General features: G+C 42.9%; 1 long non-coding RNA gene across 1 annotated transcript in view; it reads right to left on the bottom strand.

Moving 5' to 3' along the window:
* Positions 1-430: 430 nt before the first annotated feature.
* The window catches only part of LOC146434335 (uncharacterized), a 30,181-nt gene continuing 6,885 nt past the window's right edge, over positions 431-23,726 (bottom strand). The window contains exons 2-3 of the long non-coding RNA XR_014853352.1: positions 3,938-4,028; positions 431-556 (exon numbers count right to left, since the gene is read on the bottom strand). This is a non-coding gene — a long non-coding RNA (uncharacterized LOC146434335). The remainder of the gene's footprint in view (positions 557-3,937; positions 4,029-23,726) is intronic.

Genomic DNA, 23,726 nt, shown 5'->3' with positions numbered 1-23,726 from the left:
TGAATCACGGTGCTGCCTCACTGACCAAGAACTCAAGCCAACCTCAGCTTCCCAAAGGGTTGCTAAAATGCTGTTTAGCATATTTAATAAAGGAAAAATACACCCTCAAGGGTCCTGGGCAACCATTAGTAACACGCAGTGACAATAAATGAGTAATATTAGAGAGTTTTTGGTAAAGGAACTCAAGTAAAGGTTTTAACCACAGTAGAGAGAGGCTGCTGGGAGCTGGATTTGATGGGGGCTTGATACTGGAATCTTTAATGATTTTGCAACTGGTAAGGCAGCCTAAGCATTGAGTGATAAACTGTGTGAACTGAGTCAGCATTTACAGCTCCCTGTAGGAGAGGAAAAAGGAAACACAGTAAATAACCTTTATTTCGACAAAAATGGATGATGCAATGACATCTTAAACTTTCTAAGTCCAAATGTGTATCTTCACATCAGCTTCAGGTCGAAGAGGTTCTGTACCTGAGGGTACATTTAAAATCAATCTCCTTTGAAACCCTCTTGGCCATGACCTCCAGTGACCATCAAGGAACAAATGGAGATGTTGCACCTTGTGGAAAGAAAAAACAACTTGTTCCATTCAATAAACCAACAATTAGTATCACTCAAAATGAAAGCTCAGCTTTTTTCATCTACTGGCACTGAAAGCTGCTCTAGAAGGGCAGAATGTCACAGAGGCAATGCTTGATCGTAAGGCCTTTCTCAAAGTCAAACCTCACAGAGAAACCTAAAAACAGCCTGCAGAAAGCACAAACATGCATATACACACACAAGCACGGTGCTGAAACCAGAATTCAGATGCAGGAGTCAAATTTTGCTTATTCACAAATGCTGCCCAGGCTTGATGCTTCCTTTTCCTCATTTCTCACTGTCTCTCCTCTCTCCTCCTTTGCCATTCCCTGAAGGGCACTATCAGCCTCAGAAGAGCATAAACCATCACATCATCTGAGCTGCAGCTGCCACTCATGGCTGCGTGGGAGCATTCCAGCAGCAGCCACGCAGCCACATCCACACCAAGAGCTCCAACTGCAGGAAAGGATTCCAGCTTCTTCGCACACAACTTTCTGCAGAGAGATCCTTGCTACAACAGCCCAGAGATTCATGTCCCAGCCCCGTGGCAGTGGCAGAAAGCAGGAAGGCTCTGCATGGCCATAAACCAAATAAAATCCATCTGGGCATAAGTTCATATTTATTAGCATTTCCAGTGCACAGTGCTACTTTAATTCCCCGATGGCTCCCAGGCTGCTGCATCTCACTGATGCATAAGCAGGCTTTCTGCTGCTATTATAAAACAAATTACCTCATGCATGAGTGGCCTTAATATCAGTTCGTGCTCCAAGCTGTTCTTCTGTGCTGACATATGTACCCCCCGTTCACCCTGTGCTGCTAAAGGCGGATTGGCTTCTGAAACCACCCATCAGATAGGCCAGGAAATGGATGATAAAACAGTGTGTACAGCATTAGCTCCAGTGCATTCCCCATATTCTGCTCCTTTTGCCATGGTTTGCTGCTCAGTGTAAAATGGGTTACTGGGTGAGCAATAGGGTTTCAACCCCTCTCTTTCTCCTTTGCCATCCCAACCTCACATGGCAGGTGCTCCTCTCTGCCTGTCATGGCTGCAGAGTTCTCTCCCCATTAAGATGGTGGTATCTATAGTGATAAATTTTGACCTGAGCAGCACTGGACACCTCAATGAGTAAATAACCATGTCATGGAAGAACCAGTCACTGAAATGAGAATATTATAAATAGAAATATTCCCTATAAGCGGCTTGTGACTAAGCTCACTTTTGAGCTAATAACTTCCCATGGAGATGAACTCTGCAGGAAAGCTCACAGAGCTATAAATACTCAGAATTCATTAACAGATCTTTTTTGTTGCAAACATTCTTTTCCGGCTGTGCATCATGACACTGGTGCTCCCAACCCATTCTCCTTTCAAAAGCTGCAATTGTTTAACCCCCAGATCCGGCTACTCTCAGAAATCCACAGGAAGAAAACATTGGGGCAGTTTTGAATATTAAGACCTTATTCCAGTGCAAAAGAAATAAAATAAAAAAGAAAAAAGAAAAATATGACAAGGAACAGATGCTATGTCATCAGCAAGTCTAAAGTTTCATACTCTTCATAACTTTTAACATTTTGCTAATCTATGAAGGAGAAGAAATATTTTAAGGGCTTATGATTTTGTTCTGTGGGTTCTGAGGTAATGAGAATTGTGGATTTGTACTCAATTCCTGTAGTTACTGCCTGCCCAGATCCATTTCCCAGCACTGCTCTGATGAGGAGTATGAATGCTGACTGACCAGGATCACTGGAGCGGCAGATCCTACATGGAGATAGTTTTGTTTCCGTGTGGTTACCCAGCATCAGAGCTGCACATCAACACTGGACTTTTTAAAAGGCATTTGTGAATTGCAGCATTATTTGCATCAAAATAGTCTCTCAGTTGCAGATGTTCTCTTGCAACCACGCAGTGATGCTCCCCTGAGCAAGAGTTTAGTTTATGCTAGGCCAGCTTAAATCCTTTTAATTTCATTACATAGGCACAACCCACGAGAGCCCAAGACTTATTTTCTTGTGTTACAAGCTAAAAGCAGAGCAGGCCAGTATCCTTTCACCTGGCTGTCTAACCACTGTTCAAAGCCACAAAGGACTATTTTTTGTTCCTGCTTATTTCTTTAATTCACTCACTGAAGGCTGGCGCTGAGACCCAGCCCTGCTGCTCCTGTTGCCATGTAGGTGTTTGGCAACAGCCTCCACACAGGGATTGTGGTATAATATTAATGAGCTCTTTACCATTGAACTATTAAATCAGGAACTTCATGGTTGCTTGACAGCAGGGCAAACTCACAGAATCATAGAATCCCAGAATGGTTTGGGAAAGGACCTTAAAGCCCATCTCATTCCCCCTGCCATGGGCAGGGACAACTTGCACTAGACCAGGTTGCTCCAAGCCCCAAATTCTGCTCTTGCTTCACCCTCTAAGAATAATTCTGGTACAAAGGGAGGGCAGGAGTTCAGCTATGCAAGCCAAACTGTACATGAGTCTCATGGCATCCTAATATTTGCCCTTTTGCTGCACAGCAAAATGTTTTCTACAGCTGTCTGCTCCAGACAAGACCAGCAGCTGTGGCTTGGCCATTTTCTCAGCTCAGGGAAACAACCTCGACTCTGTCTTGTCCCAGACTCTGTTTCTAGTCAGCTGGGCTTTTTCCAGCCAGCTCCGTTTCTTGCTTCTAAATTTTAGCTCAGAAAGGCCAGTGCCACAGAATTTTAATTTGATCACTTCAGTTTGATCAGGCAGCCTGCTGACACCTAACGATAAGGACAAACTCCCAGATATGAGGCTGATTTTCAGGCATCTTTACTCCAATTAAACAGGACATGTGCTGTAACAGGATCTTTAAGACCTGAATTCCCAGGATGTAAATGCATCAGCCAGTCCCAAGGCTGACATCCAGGAGCATCTTGGATTGCTGCAGGAGGGTAAATCACAGTGAGGAGAGTGAGCAGCACGCTCCAAGCTGCTGCTTTGTTGAGCTATTACTCACCAAGGAAAAAGCATAATTATTTTTCCACGCTTTCATGAAGCAAAGAGTGGATTCTTCAGCCTTATCGAATGGCTCATGCCTGCAGTGAGCTCAAACACAGGGACTATCAGGCCTCTGTTCCCTGTAAGACCTTTTCCTTTCATATAAACAGATTATTTTAAGATTGTAGGTGTTGAGTGCTGCCCATGTTTGCTCGTCAATGTGCCTTAGCACAACAGCAAACTCATCAGGTAGCACTTTTCCTGTACTCTCATTTTGCTTTGCAGAGGACTATCTACTTGTTTAATTTCCAGTTTTAATTTAATTGCAAGCTCCTGCCACTGTTTGCACTGTCGTGACACTGCCCAGGCTTGTAGCACTTATGCACAGGGCAGATACCTGGGCAGACGCGTCGCTGCAATTGCCACAGCTTCTCCTCCAGCCTCGGACTTGCCCTGTCATCTTTGAATTCAACCAGCTTTTCCTCCTCCTGGGGGGAAAAAAAAAAAAAAAGGTCTGTGCAAACAATCTGCTGTTGGAACAGCTAGTTTTCAACACTGGTCTGGATAGGCTCTACAAAATTACCTTGGGCTCATGTGCCTCTTTGTGTCACCTACAATTATATTGATATTTCTTTTATATCCTCTCCTCACCACCATCCAATTGATGGTACAACACACACGATTATCTTGATGTTTTCTGGTTATTCTTTCAGCAAATGTGTCTAAAATAAACACTGTGAGTTTGGAGGTGCTGTAATTTGATTTGGACTACACAATCACTCCTCACATGAGATACAGTTTTGTTTGCATTATTCTACCTGCTCAGCACACAAACTGCAATTCAAAAGTAATTTGGAATGGAAAAGAGTTGATTGTTTCAGCTTCTAAAGATGGGCTTTTTTTCTTAAAATTTGACTGCTCTTGGCTTTGGGTAAATCTCTTGGCTAAATTCCTGCTCAGTGGTTCAGAACTCCAAGGGTGGTGAATTAGCCCAGCTGACTTGTACTTAACTTACACCAACCCACTTTTATTCCCCATTCTTTTTGGCCCTTGGCTGAAGTTATTAAAGTGTCATTACTTGAATACTGGTTTTACTAAAAATTACTCCCCATTTCAATAGCTCTTCAGCTCACAGCCAGCGCCTCACTGCAGCTATTGGCAACCTCTCTGTGCTAAATTCAATTTGTCTATGCCTTTCAGATGCTCAAGATTTCACTTCTTAAATCCTGCTCAGCACCGAGGAGAAGAGGATGTTACAGACATTTCTCACTGAAGGTTTAACTTCAACAAAAGCCCCAATTCTATGCATCTCTAATCAGGTTTTTGAAAACCATCTCTCAGAAGCGAGAAGCAGCTCTTTGAATTATCTCTTTTTTACAGTGTGAAGTTAATGAAAGTCCAAAATGTTCCCACTCATTTCATTATAGAAGCTTTCATTTACATTCCATTGAGCTGAATCATAACTAAGCCTTACCCCCACACTGGGCATGCAGCCTGCACAGTTTACATGTGTGTTGGTAAAAGGTGAAAAAAGCTTTGCCAGACAAATTTCCTAATCCATTTCTCATAATCTCTTCCCCAAGTGTCCGGTTTTTATGGTGCCAGGCTAAAGGTAAAAGCTAATTTAGAATCACAGCTCACAGAGACTCAGGTTTAATGCAGTCAAACCTGGCTTTTAAATTATTATTAGATTTTATGGGAAAATAGGCATAATTACCCACTACAATTTTTCAACCAAGTATGGAAACACTTTGCAAAAGTGGATGTCTAACACTGCATGATTTATAAATTTATTTTTCCTCCAGTAACAGTCAGAGAATCTTAGTCACAGACTGGTTTGCGTTGGAAGGGACCTAAAAGCTCATCTTATTCAAGGGCAGAACACCTTCCACTATCCCAGGTTGCTGCAAGTTCCCCTTGGACACTTCCAGGGGCAGCCACAGCTTCTCTGGACATTCTGTGCCAAGGCCTCCCCACCTTCACAGGGAAGATTTTCTCCCCAATATCTCATCTAAACCTGCCCCACTTCATCTTAAGCCTATTCCCACAGGGCAATGATTGCTCAGCTCCAGGTTTCCTACCCAATTTGAGGATCTGAAATGGTTTGCTGTGATTCCCAGCTCTGCACAGCCCCGGTATTAAAGAGGTAATCGTTGTTCCCAAATCCTATGCCTTGTATAAATATCCATGGATACAGCCAACTGGATTGTTACATGAACAGATAGTAATCGAGGTGAGCCAGTTTTCAGATGTATCAGTCCCTGTATAGTTCAAAAGAAATATTTAAGGATCTCTCTGGAACTCTTAATCATATTGATGCATCACGGCAATAGTGATTCCAATTTGTACCACTGGAGCATCCCTGACTTGGTTTGGAAACTGACAATTCTTTAAAATATGTATTGGGGAAGGACTTCAATCTTTTAATTTGGAACTCAGCCAAGCAAAGCAGATATATGGAGAAATTTGTCAGGAAACAGGCTGTATTTTTGGGGACTCTCCAGGATCTATTTATGGATCTGGATTAGAAACAGGTGCTTGTTACACCCACTATTTAAATCCCAACAGATCAAAGTTCCCTTTTTCCTTACAAATTCAGCAATGTTCCCTGAGGAAACAGAAGCATGACCCACACCAAGAGCAGGATACCTCTGTGTCACATCAAACGGGAAATTGAAGCAGCCTATGGTTTATGGTTCCTGAAAGTATTCCCTGTCTTCCCAAGTTAGCCACCATTGCGCAAAATAGCTGCAAGAGTCAGCTCTCAGCTTTCTGAAAAAGAACTCATCTCCTTCAATGGCTTCTACTCTGCTGTTAATTATCAGCCCTTTTTATCCCTTTTCCCTTCAATAACAACATCTTCCCCCTCAGCCATGCACAAGGCTTCCCGGACCCAGGTCTGGAAAGCCCTTCCAGTCAGGGCTGGCTCACTGGACCACTTATTATTTACAAGCTGCCGATGCCTCGTGGAGAGGTTACTAAAGGCCATCTGCCTAAAGAATTCCTGTTTGTATTCCTCTTGTTTTATCCTTAGGAAAAACAGTTGCATACAGGCAGAGGTATTTAAAGCTTGACCCATCCTCCCTCGTCCTGCTGGGAGCTATAATCTGTCTGTGCTATCTCAACTGATATTTGTGTAGCTGATTATGTCGTCCAAACAAGGGATTAGGATCCTGATTTGGGGAGGGAGCAGCACGAACAGAGGGTGTCTGAAGGGACAAGCTTTTTTTTGTTCCCAGTCAGATTCCCTGAACAAAAGGGAGAGAGAAGAAATGCATCTTGTATAAAGGGCAATTGTTTCCCAATGGAACATTTAATGTTTTTCCATTAAGCATGAGCTGCTCTGGTTGTTATGGAATATTTTATGAACAGGTCCGCTAATGCGATGCCCAGCTCCAGCACTGTCTGCAGCAGGAAAACAAAGCCAGCACAGGCCATCCTTTTGTGTTTTGATTTTCTCCCTCCACACACAGAGGATGAATCAGAATATTATCTTTGAGCTTTTATGGCTATTGGGTGAATATTCCCATGTCTCTTGCCTAAACAACAATTCCTCGTACTAAACTTCCTCATGCAAATAAAGCCTGGGAGGTGCCAGGCTTGGATTCCTGGGCACTGACCCAAGGAACACACTTTGGCCCATGACACAACCTTTGTCACTGAACTTTAAAGTCTTTGGAAGACCAGACAATTCAGAGAAACAATTATCTGTCCCTATGGAGGAGGAAGGATAGGGAACATCTACAAAATCCCATGTGACATTTATTGTATTTTACAACACAGGAGGCAGAAGGCACCCTGGAAACAAGCAGCTTCCATGAAAACTGAAGGTGGCAGCTGGCAGCACAGACAAGCTGCAGAACATTTTGCTCCAAAATGATGGGTAGCAGAAGTTTTTATGTTCCAAAAAACCCATGGAGCAATTCACAGAAGAGAATAAAGACATGAAGGGCTACTAAATACAGCCCTTTACATTGGGTTCAGGAAGCCCCACCTGCCACAGGTAACTGGGGCTCAGAATGGGACAATCACAGGTCACTGCAGGGCAGGAAGGACCTTTGGAGGCCACCTGGGCCAAGGGCCTTCACTCCCTGCCCAAGAGCAGGCTAATTCCCACATCAGATCAGATTGCCCTGGACTTTATCTAGTTTGAATTCTGAGCATCTCCAAGGATGGAAATTTCACAGTCTCTCTCAGAAACTTGTTTGAGGCTTTCATTGTTCTCTATAAGAACTTGTTTCTTTTTCCTGTCCTGATGCTCTTTATAATCTCCAGCTGGCCCATGTCTTGTGGAACTGTACCACTCTTGATTTAACCAGTGTGCCATCCCAATGTTCCTAATTATGGACATTTCTAAGGTATTACACCATTTCAGTCAGGCACTTCTGTTTCCTCCCAGGAAGGAGATAATATGGGCTGTGGTTAATTCAGGCTTGTCTTATGTAATTATGCCAGAAGATTTCAGGCTGGAGTCTTTTAATGCCCTGTATATACTGGCAAATTATTCCAAATACTTGCTACTGGAATCAGTGAAACAAGAGATTTTTGACTAAATGTGTTCAGTAAGTTCAGTGGTACAAGTTTGCCTGACAAGCTGAAGTGGGATTCTTACTTACAAAGCATTTCTCTCAAGGTTCACATTACATGATAGCTGACACCAGAAGTATTAGAGAATAAAAGCTGTGTTTTAGAAGTAATGATTTTTTCGCCTTGAATGTTAATTAGTGCTATTGTAGACACTGTAGCTCCAAGCTAACAGCAGTCTGTCTCCAGCAGAATCCAATGCAAACTCAGAATTCCTCTCTAGAGTCAGCTGCTGGAATTGCTGCCCCACTGCTTGGGGCATTATCACAACCCCCAAAGTATCAGCTATGACTACAAAACCTATTTTTCATGGCTTTTCAATTTACCACTCTGGGTCAGAAGGGAGAGAAGCCAAGAGACCATTTCTCAGCTCTGCAAATGGACTAATTTAGGTCTATTTAAAAGCCTTCCCTGTTTTTAAGAGGGACCAAACCCATTTCAGGTTTAACCTTACTGAAGCTATAGCACTTTTGGTCCAGAGCAGAGCTACTGAAGGGGATTATGCCTCATTTCTCTGAGAACTCAGACTGGCACATTTCATGTGGCATTGTGCTGGTGACTGAGTCTGTCCATGCACAACCTGAGGGGTTCACAGACTGGTACATTCTGCAGGACAGAAGTGCCCATTTGGCTTACCCAGCGTGACAGGGAAGGAAACTTTGCAATGAGATATATTTTGAAGTGTGAAAGAAGCATAACCACTACAGAAAACTAATCAGACTTCCCTGCTGAAGCAGATAAGAAAGAAAATTAACAAAGCTCTTCGCTTAGATATATTTTAATTCTCTCTGAGTCCAAAACTACACAGTTAAAATGCAAGAAAATATTTTGAAGGAATGAAAAATTTAAGGCCAAACTGGACGAGGCTGGGAACAGCCTGGTCTAGTGGAAGGTATTCCTGCCTATGGCAGGGGGTAGGAACTGGATGGGCTTTAAGGTCTCTTCCAACCCAAACCATTCTCTGATCCTATGGTTCTAATGTTTGATCTCAGCTTTAGATGGCAACAGCCTGCTGAGAGAGGTTGGATTCCTTCTATTTTTTCTGGCATCAGGATCCCAGAATCTTTTGCTCAGGATGGAGGTGTTATTTAACAGGACCATGCCCTGCTGCTCTTATCAAGGACAAAAGCAGAACATGAGTAATGCAGCACAAGGCAAGTGAGGCATTATCAATGGAGTAAATTTTTATACAGTCTGCAGATATTAAAACATCTACTTTCCACCAAGGAATTATAAAGTTCTTTTTTACAATGCTGGGCTGCAACCAATTTAAGGCGCACTATAACAAGCTTGAATAATTAATTTCTTGTATGCATTGCTAATAGGATGTTGCTAGTCTCAGACACACTGCATTACATCCCAGTTAGAAGGACAAACCATGAAAGTCATGGCAAGCTCTTGCCCCAGTCAGTTGCATTAGTCACTACTGATACCTAAATTTATGTAATTGGAGTGGAACCAGTGATGCTGGTACTGTCAGCCCCCTCTGGCTTGATCTGCTCTTTTTTTTTTTTCTAGTTTTTAATCAATCAGTAGCACAACAATCCAAAGAAGCTGCACAATTTTGTGTTGCCTTCAGCTAGATACACACTTCATGAGCTGTGCATCCTCAGAGCTGAGCTGACAGTGTCTCTGCTTCTGAGAAACCATTTGCAATCCTGAGCTTCTGTGCTAATGCAACAGGCATGGTCCTGTAATTAAAAGGACATGCTGTCCCCAAAACCAAATTACAGTATGTTTGAACTATTAGAAAACTGAGCAAGCCATTTGCACTGGAGATTAAAAACATTGCAGCTGTGGAAAAAAAAATCATCCCAGAGTGTATATTTGCCTGGAGATCTGAGATTCTGCCTTGTGCAGAATATCCAGCATCAGCATAATCCACATAAACACAGTTAAGTGGTTGAGCTCACCACTGGAAGTATCAACTCTTCACCACACAGTATTAACCCAGTGCCTGAAAATCTTATCAAATGAATTGCAAATCCACTGCTACACTGCTCTATTTCCTCTTTCCTTAGACTTTCCCATGTTCTTGATTTCACAGGATTTGTCTAATACTTGTCTAATACTTGTGTCATGCTTCAGTCTCACAGAATTGCGACAGAACAAATTCCTTGTCAGCCAGACTCAACCTTCCAGCTACAGTTAATGCCAAGGAAATATAAAGATTTCTTTAGCAACCAGTTTCTGGTGAAGGGTCTTGGCTCAAATCAAGGCTCAAATCAGTTTTCCCTGCTTTTTAAGAGAAAATTAATTTCAGTCTAGAACAAATGCTGCCTTCATCTTTGAGCTCCAACAATCATATGACAGAGAGAAAGCAGTGGAGCAGAGACCACTGTTAGCACTTGTGAAGATAATTTGGACAGCACAGTTGATAATGCTATTAAAAATACAGTACCAGGTTCAACAAGTGCAGTGAAATGAAAGGCATCCATCTATTTAACGCAGGCATTAGGCTGCCCCCATGGCCACTGGGCCATGGCTTCTGAACATGTTTGATGAAGCCCATTTTATGACAAAAGCAATGCCTTAACACTGTATCTGATTAGCTGGGAAAGAGGCATGCAAAACTTTTGCCTGCCAAAGTGGGAGAGAAGACTGCAGGCAACATTAAGAGACAGGTTGGCAAAGCACAGGCAGAGACTTGTTTGGCCTTGTGCTGTACCATATGCTCAGCCTCCCAGAATAACAAAAAATCAGCTGCTTCTTTTTAGCCAGCAGTGTTCCCTCAGGTCACATTTCAGACGTCACCTCAACCACCTTTCCCACAGGAGAAAAGATGCTGCCATGTAACTGCAGATACCAGGCTCTGTACAGCAGCCTGGCATTGTGCAACTTTATTAGAAATCTCAAGGGCTGGCTACAATAAATCAGTCTTAAGTTAGCACAAGATTCAATTTAGCAGTTACACAAGATGCAGCTGAAAAGATGTGAGCAGATATGATTGTTCTTTTACACTCCAAATATCACAGTGAGGAATACAGAGGAAGTCTTTAGTGAATGCTCACCACTGAAAAATAATAGTTCTGCTCCCAAGGCAAACCTGCTCCAGCTCCGTGGGCTTGAAATTGGAATATGAAGCCAAGACTAAACTTTCAGAAGCAGAATCATCCCAAATAGCAGAAAATTAGAAAAGAGGTTGTTTATACTGATTAGCAGAATGTAACAACAGACATCTTATAAAAATGAGCAGCCTTTTCAGCAACACAAATAATCACTAATTTGCTGCTGAGCTGGCCTTGATGCATCATTAACACATATGTGCCAGCTATACATTTAACAGTTACTGTAGAAGAGATGCAAAATGTTCTGGTTTTCTTGCAGTCAAGTGAGAGCTTTACTCACTAAAGAGATGCCACACTCATACTGAAGCTAATCTTGTCCTTCAAATACATTTCATTTCTTTTTTTATTTCATTGCAATTCCATCCCATCTGCCCATAGCTTTATCAGGTTATTTACCTCCATTACTCTAAGGCCACCGAGGGTTTGAACTCCTGGGTTATGTCAAAGTCATGGAACAGACTTGTCAGGTACTGGCATAAAAAGTTTGCAGCCTGCACAGCCACAGCAGGACAGCAGGAAAGAGAGAAGCATCCTGCCTGCTGTGTCCCATCCAGGGCTGAGGCTCAGCCCCAAGCCAAGTGAAGTCACTCCCTCTTGCACCAGGCTGCCTTTCTCACTTCCCCAGTCCTCACATGTTCTGCTCTGGATGCTTTACTCTGGATGCTTAAATCATATTTTCTCCCTCACTTACTTCTCCTGTTTGTTGCTCCCTTCATTTTAACACACATAATTCCTGCATCTTTCCAACTCACACTTGGGCCTCTTGAAGGTTGCCCAGAGAAGCTGTGGCTGCCCCTGGATCCCTGGAAGTGTCCAAGGCCAGGCTGGACAGGGCTTGGAGCAACCTGGGATAGTGGAAGGTGTCCCTGCCATGGCAGGGGGTTAAAACAAGATGGGCTTAAATCACTTTTAATCCAAACTGTTCTGGGATTCTATGATGCTGTGAAGTCCCAAGTTTTACTCTTCTCAAGAAGGATCTGCATGCAGACAGCATGCTGCATCCTGGCACCACTTACATAATTGGGTACTCCTGATCATGGGAAGAGGGGTGGCAAAGCTCACATCCTCCTTCCTAAGACAGGCTTTTCAAAGCCAGCAACATCTTCAGCTTGGAGGGAAATTTCCACCTCAGGCACAATTTTGTTATTTTCCTTGGTGCCATGATATGTGTTTATGATTGTACCGTAGCAGGAGCACAAGGGGAGGTGGAAAAGAGCGTTGCCATGAGGAGCTAACAGCAACATCCCACGAGCTCACAGGATCATCTCCCATCCAGAAGGCAACAGGAAGGAGTGGGCAGAGGAATTTCTTTGCGATGACGGATGACACTGAACAACTTGTTTCGGGTATGTTGTCTTTGCAAGCCTGAACACCAAGGCTGCACCTCCTGCAGCTTCCCAGGGCCAGCATGCTGGCATTCAGGGGTTATCAGAAAGCAGCAGCATTTATGATAATCAGTCATATTACATAAAAATATGGCACCTGGGTACATCTGCTTTTTAAGCACCAATCACTAAGATCAAAGCGAACGGATGTTTCTAGAATGCCAGTATTTCCAGATGGAGATGGACAATATATTCCTTTTAATTAAGCCCCAGGAGAAGAGCTGGGAAGCAACTCTAAACTCAGCTGAAGAGCAGCACTGCTATTTCGCTTCTAAAAATCACCATCCATCACACTTCTCCCTGTAAAAGCATTATGCTTAGCCACAGCTAAACTCATAAAATCCTTAATGGAATCAGCACAAAACGCCTTGTGCCTTTGAGAGAATTCCTTTTCCAGTCTGGTTTGCTTATTCTTTCATTCAAATTTCAACAACATATTTATATTATTTTGCTTTATGTGCTTGAATCTAGCTGCAAAATGTCATGCTCAGAAGTTTGTGAAGCTCAAGCAGTGAGTAAATCTTATCATACAGAAACAAACTAGTGTTGCTTTTCCCTACCCAATACCAGCTTGGGGGGAGTAGCTGCTGGTAACACTTCAGTCCCCTATTTACAGAGCTCTGAGAAGACATTGAAGGTACAACACACCTACTATGAAATGTATTCTTAGAAACCTCCTGCTGCTACCACAGCTACCACTCTGAGAATATTCCTTTCATGTACATGCAGCACATAACACTGACAGTTTGAGCCTGACCTGAAAACCTGCACGCAGAGATGAATATTAAGGGGAGTTGGTGTGAAAGACTAAATGAAAACACTGTCTGAGTCAACTTATAGAATTAACTGAGCTTTGGCATAATGGCACTTCTCTTCCCCACATCAGCTCTAAACTCATCAGTCAAGGTGGGATAATGCAAATACGGAAGAAGGGCTCTCCCAGTGTGAGGGTCTCATAACAAACATATGCCTGATGAGATAAAAATATTAACTGACTTATCACAGCCTCAAGCCTCTGCTAGGATAGCTACAGAGCCCAGAGCAGTGTCATGGTACTGCCTTTTGAAAATGAGATGCAGCCATAAGAAACTAAGCAGCAATGGACTCAGGGAACTGTGATGCACTTCACTTCCTATATTTGGACCATCATTACCAAAATTATTTGGTGGTTTCCATAATTTGTCACAGACAAGAATCTCCCTCGTTGTGCCAGGCGCTCATTTCAGCTTTCTTCTTCCTCATCATCTTTCCTTTTAGTCACTGGATTTCTCAGAAAGGAGCTTGCATCTTTTCTGATGATGTTACAAATCCCTGTCGGTTGTATTTGCTGGGAAAGCACATGGCAGCTTCTCAGCTGCTCATGGAAGTGAAAGCCCCTCTGAGAATAGAGTTAAATCCTCATGACAACCGTATGGTTGTGGGAAATGACTTAGAAGTATCTGAAGAGCAGGGAAGAGCTTTCACAGGCAGGGCTGTCAGCTGTGATGGTCCCATTCACAGAGGAGTCACTGATTCCCAGACAATTAAAAAGACAGCACTCAGGATTTCAGAGGAAAATGGACTAAAAAGACACAGTTTTGTGCTTCAATTCCTCAGTCCACCAAGACTCAGTCCATTTCATTCAGAAGGTGTCTTCCTACTGTGTTTAAAAGTGTCTAAGTGAAGTTGTGGCTACATAACTGATGTCTGAGAATTGCTGCTCTGGTGCACAGCTAGACTGAAGCTGGCAGGTCAATTCCCAACAAAGTTTGTTAGAAATGGGTATTGCCAACATCCAGAATAAAAAGGCAACTGCAGTTGGAAAGACAGGCTCATCAATGTGGATAACAGATGTGCTCTTGAAATATGATAATTTCTCAGAAAGTTTAGAGTGTTTGAATATACCCTGAGTAGTTTTACTTGCTAATCTGTCTTAAAAGGGAAAGAAACTAGTTCTGGTTAGGACAGACCTGGCAGCCAGATTTAAGCTACACTGACCACCACCACAGCATTCCCATACAGTAGATCAGACTCTCTGCTCACACCTCTCCAGTATCTTTACAGAAGATAACATTGTTTCCTGACTCCCAGGAAAAAACATTCCTTTATTTACAGGAATAAATTCCTGGCTCCCATTGAAGCTAGGACAGACTTCTACTTGGGATATTCTCAATGCACTGATTATTTAGAATTTCTGGGGTCCTCCCAACCAAAAAAGTCTCTCCTGATGAAAAAATACAGCTGCACTACGAGTCACTTCTTCCAGGGAACACAACAGCACTCAAAACTCAAGCTAAAATGCAAACTTGGAAGAGAATGGAAGCAAGGAATAGGGTCAGAGGCTGAAGAAAAAGGTTTTCTTCTTGTATAAGGACAGTGGAGCAGTTTTGCTTGAAAAATGAACACAAATTTCAAGTATAGCACGAAAGCCCATCAGATAATTTTTTCTAGCACCCAGTATCCCATTCTGTCTTCCAATTTGATGCTTTAGCAAACTGTAACTGGTGCTCTCTCTCTCTCATACCAAACCTGGGAGCTGTTTGTCCGAGCCTGACCTTTCTGCTACTAAATGTGTAGCAGTTTGTGCTTTACTGCATCCCTACCTCGATGATCCATGCAAGGGGACAATCTTCTGGTGCCATCAGAAATTTTAACGTTTCAGATGCAGCAATGCCACCTGCCTAAGTTTTCCTTGTGAATTCTGCAAAGGACACAGGCACAGAATAGTCTTGGACTCATGGGAGCATCTCTGCCCATGGCAGGGGGTTGGAACAAGATGATCTTTAAGGTCTTCCCACCCAAACCATTCTCCAATGAGTCTATAACCTTTCCTGCATCTGCAGCAGGCCACGAAGCATTTTCAGCTGTGAAACCCCAAGGCTGGGCACAACAAACCCCTGACAGAGCACATTTAAATTTTGCTTTGTGGACTCAGTGGGGATAACAATCCCAGCTACATCAAAGGAATGTCATACCCAGGTTTCTGTCTGCTGCCCTGCAGGCCATGCCCCACATTAGGGATCAAGATGCAGCTCCATTGTGCTCCCTCAGTGTGGCAGATGGCATCTTATGAAGGGTTGGGCAGCAAGTTCTCCAGAGCCATCATTACAGACCATTATCAGCTTTCCTTCCCTCTTTGTGAACAGCTTTTTGAGATTCTGCTTCATAGCAAGTGTTAAATCACACACTATGAATTTCCATAGGTCTGATGTGAGCAACTGCTCAGAGCCACAAGCTTGTTATCCATCATATGTCTGCAGTGCCATTGCCTCCTGCTCCATCATTTTGTGCCAAATGCCAGTGCTCAGTCCAAATACAACACTTTTCAAGCTGTACAGTGTGAATTACACTGGGTTTTTGTCCTGGAAGGGCTTTCCCCAGCAGCCACCTTTAGAATTTCAAATACTACCACTCCAGTCAGGGCTTGGTGGAGTCTGTCAGAAGCAGAAACTAAGCCCTGAGCAAGACTGCAACAGACACACGGCACAGAGAAACATATTGGGGAAGTCTGGTGTTTGCTCTCACACCTAAAAAACACTTCTTCATGCACCAGATTGGTGAAGATTGACATCGACAGCAGAATTGCGGGGGGGGAGAAGGGTGATAAAGAGAGCTACACAGCTATGAGGGTATTCCCATTTCTCCATACTCTCTTTTCCAGTGTAGTAAGAATACTGAGTAAACCTCAGTCTTACAATTTTTCTGAACTCTCCCTCTGTTTTGCTTCCAAATCCAAGAGCACATCTATCAGTACAAGGAGATCTGGGTTTACAGCTGCCACTCACACTAATCTGTTCAAGTGTTTCATTGCTCCAATACTATTTTCACAACCTCAGCCACCTTTGTATTTCGTTCATCAACTTTGAAACACACCAAACTCACTATCATCACTTTTTACTTTTTTCAAGGTGTTGAAAAACCTCCAAGTCTGTTTGCTATACGATCAATAACTACCAGACAATCTGGGCAGATTGCACTCAAGATAAAGGATGAAATGTTAAAATATCTTGCAGTCAGGGTCTTGAAAAATGAACCTGGCATTTGTCTAGCTGTCTAGACAGCTGGGACAAAGAAAAGAAAAAAGGCAAAGATTATCCCTTTGCATACGGTAAACCCTCTGTCTCCTTTTTTTTGCATTTAGCAGTTCTGTGCGAACTGATAATGGCCAAGGTGCTGGATAAATTGTACTTTATTACTGCCCTCTTTCTCACTTTGGGGGTTCAGCTTTCATAGCTGTGAGAATAATGAGGCCTCTAACACCACTGGAGTGCAGTTAAAGCTACTAAGGGCTCAGAGGCTCAATCCAGGCTGCGTATCCGAGACAGTGCGGTGACAGGAACATGCAACTGTATCTATCAATTACTGATTAGGTTTCTGCTCACTTGATGTCATGCTCATTTAGAGATCACTTACAGCTTCAGCTGGAACATGGAGGACCTATATCAACTTGCAAGGTAGAGCTGACTTGATTAATTCCCAGGCAAACTTGTGCAAACATTTTGCGTTTTATATTCCCATTTCTCTCCTGCAGGGCTCGGTTATTACATTATCACACCTTTTGTCAGAGCAATGGGTGGCTGATTGCCTTTAAGAACATCACTGCATTTATTCACCCTGTCTGGATCATAATTATTTAGCTCTCCCAGTCAAAAGAACAAGATAATTAGGAACCAGAGGCCCGGTTCTAAAAGTCTTGAGAAAAAAAACAGTGTGTTTCTCAAAGGACAGCACCTAATTAAACTCCTGTGGAGAGCTTCATGTACAGTGCACTGTTTCCTCAGGGACCTGTTTTTAGAAGGAGGTTATTAAGCTGAGGCACCTCTCAGTGAGGCAGGAAGAGCTGAGTACTGCTTCTTCCAGAGCTTGCTGTTACCCAGGCAGCACCAGACCTGTGCTGAGCCCGCAGCCTTCTTCAGGCCAGGCAGTCTTGTTAAACGATGTGTAGGGTTTGGTTCAGCACAAAAACCACACAGCATTTTCCATATTCAGAGCAGTGTTACTTAGATCAGGAGCAAGTTAGGGAACTTTCTAGAAGCAGCTCCAGGACCTGGATGGCAGGATCCAGGCCGGAGCCTTCTGGAGCTGCAGTTGCCCATGGTATGTTAGAGAATGCAGTCAGCTCCTGGCTTTGTGGCATGGGGGAATCCTGGCTCCAACACTGACACTAAATCACATTTAGGGAGCCCTGGAAAGGGGTGGCAGCTTTACAGAACCCAGGTATGAGTTTGGAAAAGGCACCTGAGGAGGATTCAAGTACCACGAAGCATTAACATCTCTGGAAGAATTCGACAGAAGCACAGATTTTTCTCTGCAAATCCCAGGCCATCCAGCAAACGGAAAGGATGAGTCATACTGACCTCCTACCCAGCATATAAAATATGTTCAGCCAGAGACTGAAAGCTCATTTCTTTTATCCATTCACCCCCCTAGCTGACAAGGTCAGTCAAATGTCACTGTATGCTTCATCAGACAGAATTAGTTTAGCAGAGTGCTGGAGTCTAAGTGGGTATTTTTTATATAGCGCATGCTTTTCTCTTTGGACGTGCTTAGAGTTCTGTTTCCAGCAAATTAATACATCCTCCTAATTAGTGATGGCAAGCTGTGGGTTGTGAAGTTTTAAACAGGCTTGGCTGTCCCTTCACTTGACCAACCCAAGTCAATCAGCACCCAGCTTAACACTATGACTGAGATACTGTCATTGTATTATAACCCTTAGAAGTGCTCAGCAGTATTTCACTGCAGCACAAGCCACCTGGCCAGATCACAGAAAAGGTAAGTTCAGTCTGCCAGCCTAGTTTGGAATGGTCAAAAGAAGTTGTCTAGCTAAGGACATAGAAAGCCTCACACCATGACAGCCCCAGGCACAACCAGCTTCAGGTTAGATACAGTTTTTGGTATTAGTAACTTAGCTAAGAAATCTCCACTTGAAACAACAACAAAAATAGAAGAAGGTCTCCAGCTTTGCTTATCCTTCTGAGCTCTTTCCATTCCTGCCATTAGACAGACATGCAATATTCAAATGCACATGGACTACTGACTTATGAAAAGTAGCACAATATTCTGTTCAATTCCCTTTTTGTGTTTGGTTGTCACAGAACTCATGTTTCCACAGAACTACCCAACAGCTCATTTCAGAATGCTAAATTGTCTGAAGAGAGCCCATTACATGTGAAAATGAAAAGCAGATAAACACAGGAGGTGACCACATGGACAGATTGATCATGAATAGTGTAGGTTCATATTTCCTCAGCCTAGTGCCCACATGAACCAACAGCACCTTGTAATTTTTAACAAAAAATTGGGGTTTCTTCAGTTGCTTTGCAGAAAATGTGCAACTGGGCTGCAGCAGTGGGGCTGCCAGTGCTAAGCAGATGAAATGTGACACCCAGTTAAAACCAACAAGAATATTCACTGACTAAATTTAGGTGTGTTTAAAGAAAACTTTCTCTGGCTAAGTTTGAGCAGTCTCCAAATTGATTGCTTTCAGGCTTAAAATTGTGCCCTCCCAACAGACTTTCTTCCAAGAAAATCTACCTGTAAAAAAACACCCAAGAATGTGAAACTCTCAAACAGCCTCTCCAGTTATTTTATTTCCCTTTTTTATCTTTGCCAGGATATTGTATACCAGCTACCTGCAAGCAGTTTACATGAGATGAGAAACTATTTGTCCCAGGGCAAGAGCTCATGTAAAGTACTGGGATGTTTTCTTTCTTTCATCTGAGAGAGTTGAAGTCTAAAGTCTAATTCACAGAGAAAACGATTTGCTTGTAAGAGTTCATCATTAGCTTGGTTAGACCTGACCCAGTCAACTTTTAACACATTTTTATGGTTTATTCTGAGCAGACAAATGGTGAATATCACCCCCAGGACTCTTCAGAAGGCAGCCTGATGATAGACACTGGGACTGGTCATATCCACTGCCACGAAGAATTCCAGTCTTCTTACTTCAAACAGCAGGTTAAAATGATGGAAAGAGGCTGGCAGGACACAAAAGCTGCTCTTCCATCATATCCATTATGCCAAGTTATTTTAATTTTTCCGATGATTAATAAAGCCTGAGATCTGTGACAAACTCATAATTCTGTTACAGCTTATTGCATCATGGATAAAAACAGGACTGAAAGTGGACCATGACTTTATGCCAGCGTCAGTCACAAACTCACACAATAACTCTGTTAACCTCAGTTGCCAAATGACTTCTTCTTGGAGAATTAAGCTCATTGAGGCAAAAAGTCCTGTTCAACCACATGCATTGTGAATTATTCCCCGCCTTGTACTTCTTTGGCACCTTCATTTATGTTAAATTCCATGCAGAGCACACTCTGCCCATTGCTGGGATGATTTTCTTTGTAGCACTGCCCTGTTCCACTCACTGTTACTCAGGTACTTGGGGATAGCTGAGGGAAGCTTAGAGCACTTTTAGCAGGTTCAGCATAATTCAGCAACAAGACAGATGCACTTCTATCCAACAGACATCTGGAATTGGCTCTCCTTACATTTTGAAACACTTTACAGTGTTTGCCCTTTTTACACAGAAAAAACCCTGGTGTTACCCAGCTGTCCAGCAAAAGAAGGCAACTCATCTTCCAAAAGCAAATGCTTGCCCAGTGCTTTGTGCCAGTGGCCACAACAGGCCAGACTCCTTTCCCAGTGCATTCGTGTGCCAGGTTGATCCATGAGGTGTGCAGTGCAGGATCATAACCATTGGAATGCTGCAAGTTCATGTGTGCCATGCTTTGTCCTTACAAGCCCCAAACTGACCAATTTATGGAATAGCTTTTCTGTCTGTTTTGCTCTGAACACTTCCCAGAAACATCTAAAATCCCTTTGAAAGGTTTCTATGCAGTTTGTTTAGAGGAACCAACAACTTTACTACCTGTTAGTTTTGGTTACCACAGTAGGGAAAGCTCCAAGTCACTCTAAGAATACTCACTCTTTCCATAGCAAATGAATTGACTATTACAGAGGGAAATTTTTCTGGGAAGTGACTCTTCACTTCCCTGTATTTCTTTGCAATGCTGTAATGCTGTTTTGGTTATGGAGTTACTTCATTTATTCAGTCCTTCCCAGTTGTTTCCCCATTTTTGCTTAAAGGCTCACTTCCTCTTGGCATTGTTTTCACAAGATTTAAGATGCAGATGCACATGATGCTTTCTGCTTCAGAAGAACCCAAAAAAGAACAGGCTGTCACCAATACTGTGTCATCCAAGGGACCCCAAACACAGCTCTAGAGAAAACATTAGATCCTTCACTCTGCTTGGAACAGCCAGTTTACTCTGAGAATGCAGGACTCAGTGTAATTGTAACCTAGTGAGGTCACTGATCCTCACATGCACCCAGCCCAGGTAGAACTTTGACCCCTGTCCCCCAAAGGGGGCATCTTGGGCCATGAAAGCAATGATTTCCATCCATGTAAGTTATTCAGAATGGCATCAGATAACTAAATTTACAGGCAGGACTGGTACATCCTTGCAGTAGGTTCTTAACTGAACTCACAAGTGAGAGCCATGAAGGAAAGCTCTTGATATGTGCAATTTAGCTTGGCACTGATAAGCAGCATCCTGGAGCCCTTTTGCTTGAGATTTTACCTCTGTTAATTGCAGCTGTCCATGGCCTGCACCCACAGGATTTATACCATTCCTAAAACCCAGTAATATTTATATCTTCTAGAGTATGATACTTCAAACAAAAGTACTAGCTTCCAATTAAACCTGTTTCCCTTAAAGAACAAAGCATAATGATGAAATTAGTGTTTGAGACTTCTGCCAAATATTTAATGTTAGATAACTATTCACCATCCAGATTTCATGTTCTGTAAGGCAACAGCAATTCCAGGTCTATTTGGCATGCATAGTTCCAGCAGATGTGCACATGTGTTTGTCAGCTGTACAAGGAATGATATTTCTATCCTGTTTTCCGTGCTAAGACACAGAACCACTGCTGCAATAGTTTATCTCAGCTTTCAGAGTACTCTGCCCCAGGTTGCATATATCTTAACACTACAGAACCCCCAAAATTCTTCAGGGAATATTTAAAAGTCTGCTACACCTTTTTTAAATCAAGTAGCGAAGAGATAAAACACAAATAAACATTTATAGTTCTCAAGACAGTACACCTGCAGTGCTGCTACTGGACACCACAGCAGAATGTTTTTCCCTGGCTTTATTAAACTTTATGATGGTTGATTTGACTTTAAACGTTTCTGGTGCAACCAAGACTCTGCAGCCTTGTCTGGAGCAGTGAGTAGTCTGCAGTGGTAGCTTTAAACACTTCCCACACAGGTCATCAAAATTCAGCTGAGGGCCCAAGGATAACGAGGCAGTCACACTTGTGACACCTCAGGTGGTTGAACAGGAGCGAGTAAGAATCCATGCCATACTTTCATCTTACTTCATCTAGCCTAGGCTTCGGAAAACTAGTGCCAGACTCCCCTGCTTTTTGACCCTTGAGATCTGGGTCAATAGCAGGCTCTTCCATCCTGTATTGAACCGAGGCCAAAGGGCAGGGACATGCCTCCATCCTAGCTCCCTGCCTGCAAAATGCAGCTCCATCATGCCTGTACTTTCCTCAAGTCGTTGAGTTCAAGGAGACCTAAGTCTACATTTTATCTTGCATTTCAAAGTAGTGACACAAGTTGAAACTGTAGACAAAGCTGAGGCTAAGCTTTGAGGCGTTTCAGCTTCGCAGGCTTTGAAAGCAAAGCATTCCGCACTGCAGATCCGAGGTGCTTCTGGCTGTCTCAGGAACACTTTCAGGGACACTGGAGCTGTCCTAAAAGTAAGAACTTCACTTTCTTTGAAGTGTTGCAACTCAGTCTTTTGACTTTAAATGAAGTGTTGTGCTTAAAATACCCAAGGCCTCTTTTGAGAGCTACTGAAGCACACTTGACCTCTCTTTTTAACACTGTCCACTTTCAGATGTGGGCCAAGGGACTGCCTTGTCCCGCTCCAGGTGTCAGGAAAGCTATAACAAATAACTCAAGGGCAGCAGAAGGGATGTAAGCAGCCTCTACAAAGCAGAGGAAATGTTTTTCCATCAGACAAAACACATCTGAGCCCAAACATCTGAGTCCTGGCACCAGTCTGCAGCTGATTATTTTGGGGGAAAAAAATCTGTATTAATCTTTGGTAACAGAAGGCTTTAAAATCTCATCCTCCAGCTTGCTTCAGTGGTTGCACACAAGCTAATGAGCCTCAAGAATGCTGCTGAGGGGCTAGAACTGGATATAAAAGAAATTATATGATGTTTTGAAGAAGGGGATATAAATTATGCAGGGGAGGATTCCCTGTAACTTCCAGTCACTTCCATCCATGGGAAGAAGAGCTCCTTACACAGGATTTTTGACCTTTGCTGGAAATTGTGAGGATTGAATTGGTCTTCAGTGGTATTAAATGTACAACTCAGTTTGAGCACCTTGAGCAGGAGAAACCTACCCTCCCTGAAGTGCAGCATTTCAGAAAACCCTTCCCCACTGACCAGGGCACATATCCAGCAGCTCCCAGGCAGAGCTCTGCACCAGCTCATGGCCTTAGCTCCACATTTCTCAGTGAGCTGGAAGCAAGTGCAGCTGACACAGTTCAGGTCCAGGAAATCCCAAAGGAACCATCACAGGAACCGCAATGCCAAAACGAGGTTCCTCTACAGTTCAGTCAATAGATAAGCACATGAATATTTATAAAACTTTTTTTTTTTTAAATAAAGCAGTGACATCAATAGGTTTACAGCAGTCTCCTGCTCTCTGTGCAGAAGATGTGTAATTTAGCTACCCTTAGTTCAACCAAAAGTTTTCTCTTTGTCTGGCATTTAGTGCTAACAATTCTCCCTGCCTCTAATTTGCTGAACACTCTCCAGGAGCCTCATGATGTTGAAATTATTATTGGGCATCAAGTTACAATTCATTATACTTGTTCTCAAATTCCTTTTTTTTGCAAGTGGATGGAAAGTTACAGTGGAATGAAAAATCACACCCAGCTTAATAAAAACAATCCCAAGCTTCATTTTATACTGTGATAACGGGTCTGCAATGGGTACACAGGAAAGAGATTTTCCAGTTCAGTCTGTACTTAGAAGCAAGCAATTGATGAGCAGGGTCCCATGGTGCTCTGGCGCTATGGAATATAAGTCTGGGCACCATAAGAAGATTGTTCAAAGCTTAGAATCCCAGAGAACA

Source organism: Lichenostomus cassidix, chromosome 7 (genome assembly GCF_008360975.1).
Source record: "Lichenostomus cassidix isolate B80296 chromosome 7, HeHo_3.0, whole genome shotgun sequence".
In the NCBI taxonomy this organism is placed as follows: domain Eukaryota; kingdom Metazoa; phylum Chordata; class Aves; order Passeriformes; family Meliphagidae; genus Lichenostomus; species Lichenostomus cassidix.
Note: the sequence above shows the minus strand (reverse complement) of the source record. Positions and strands in the feature narration are given on the sequence as shown.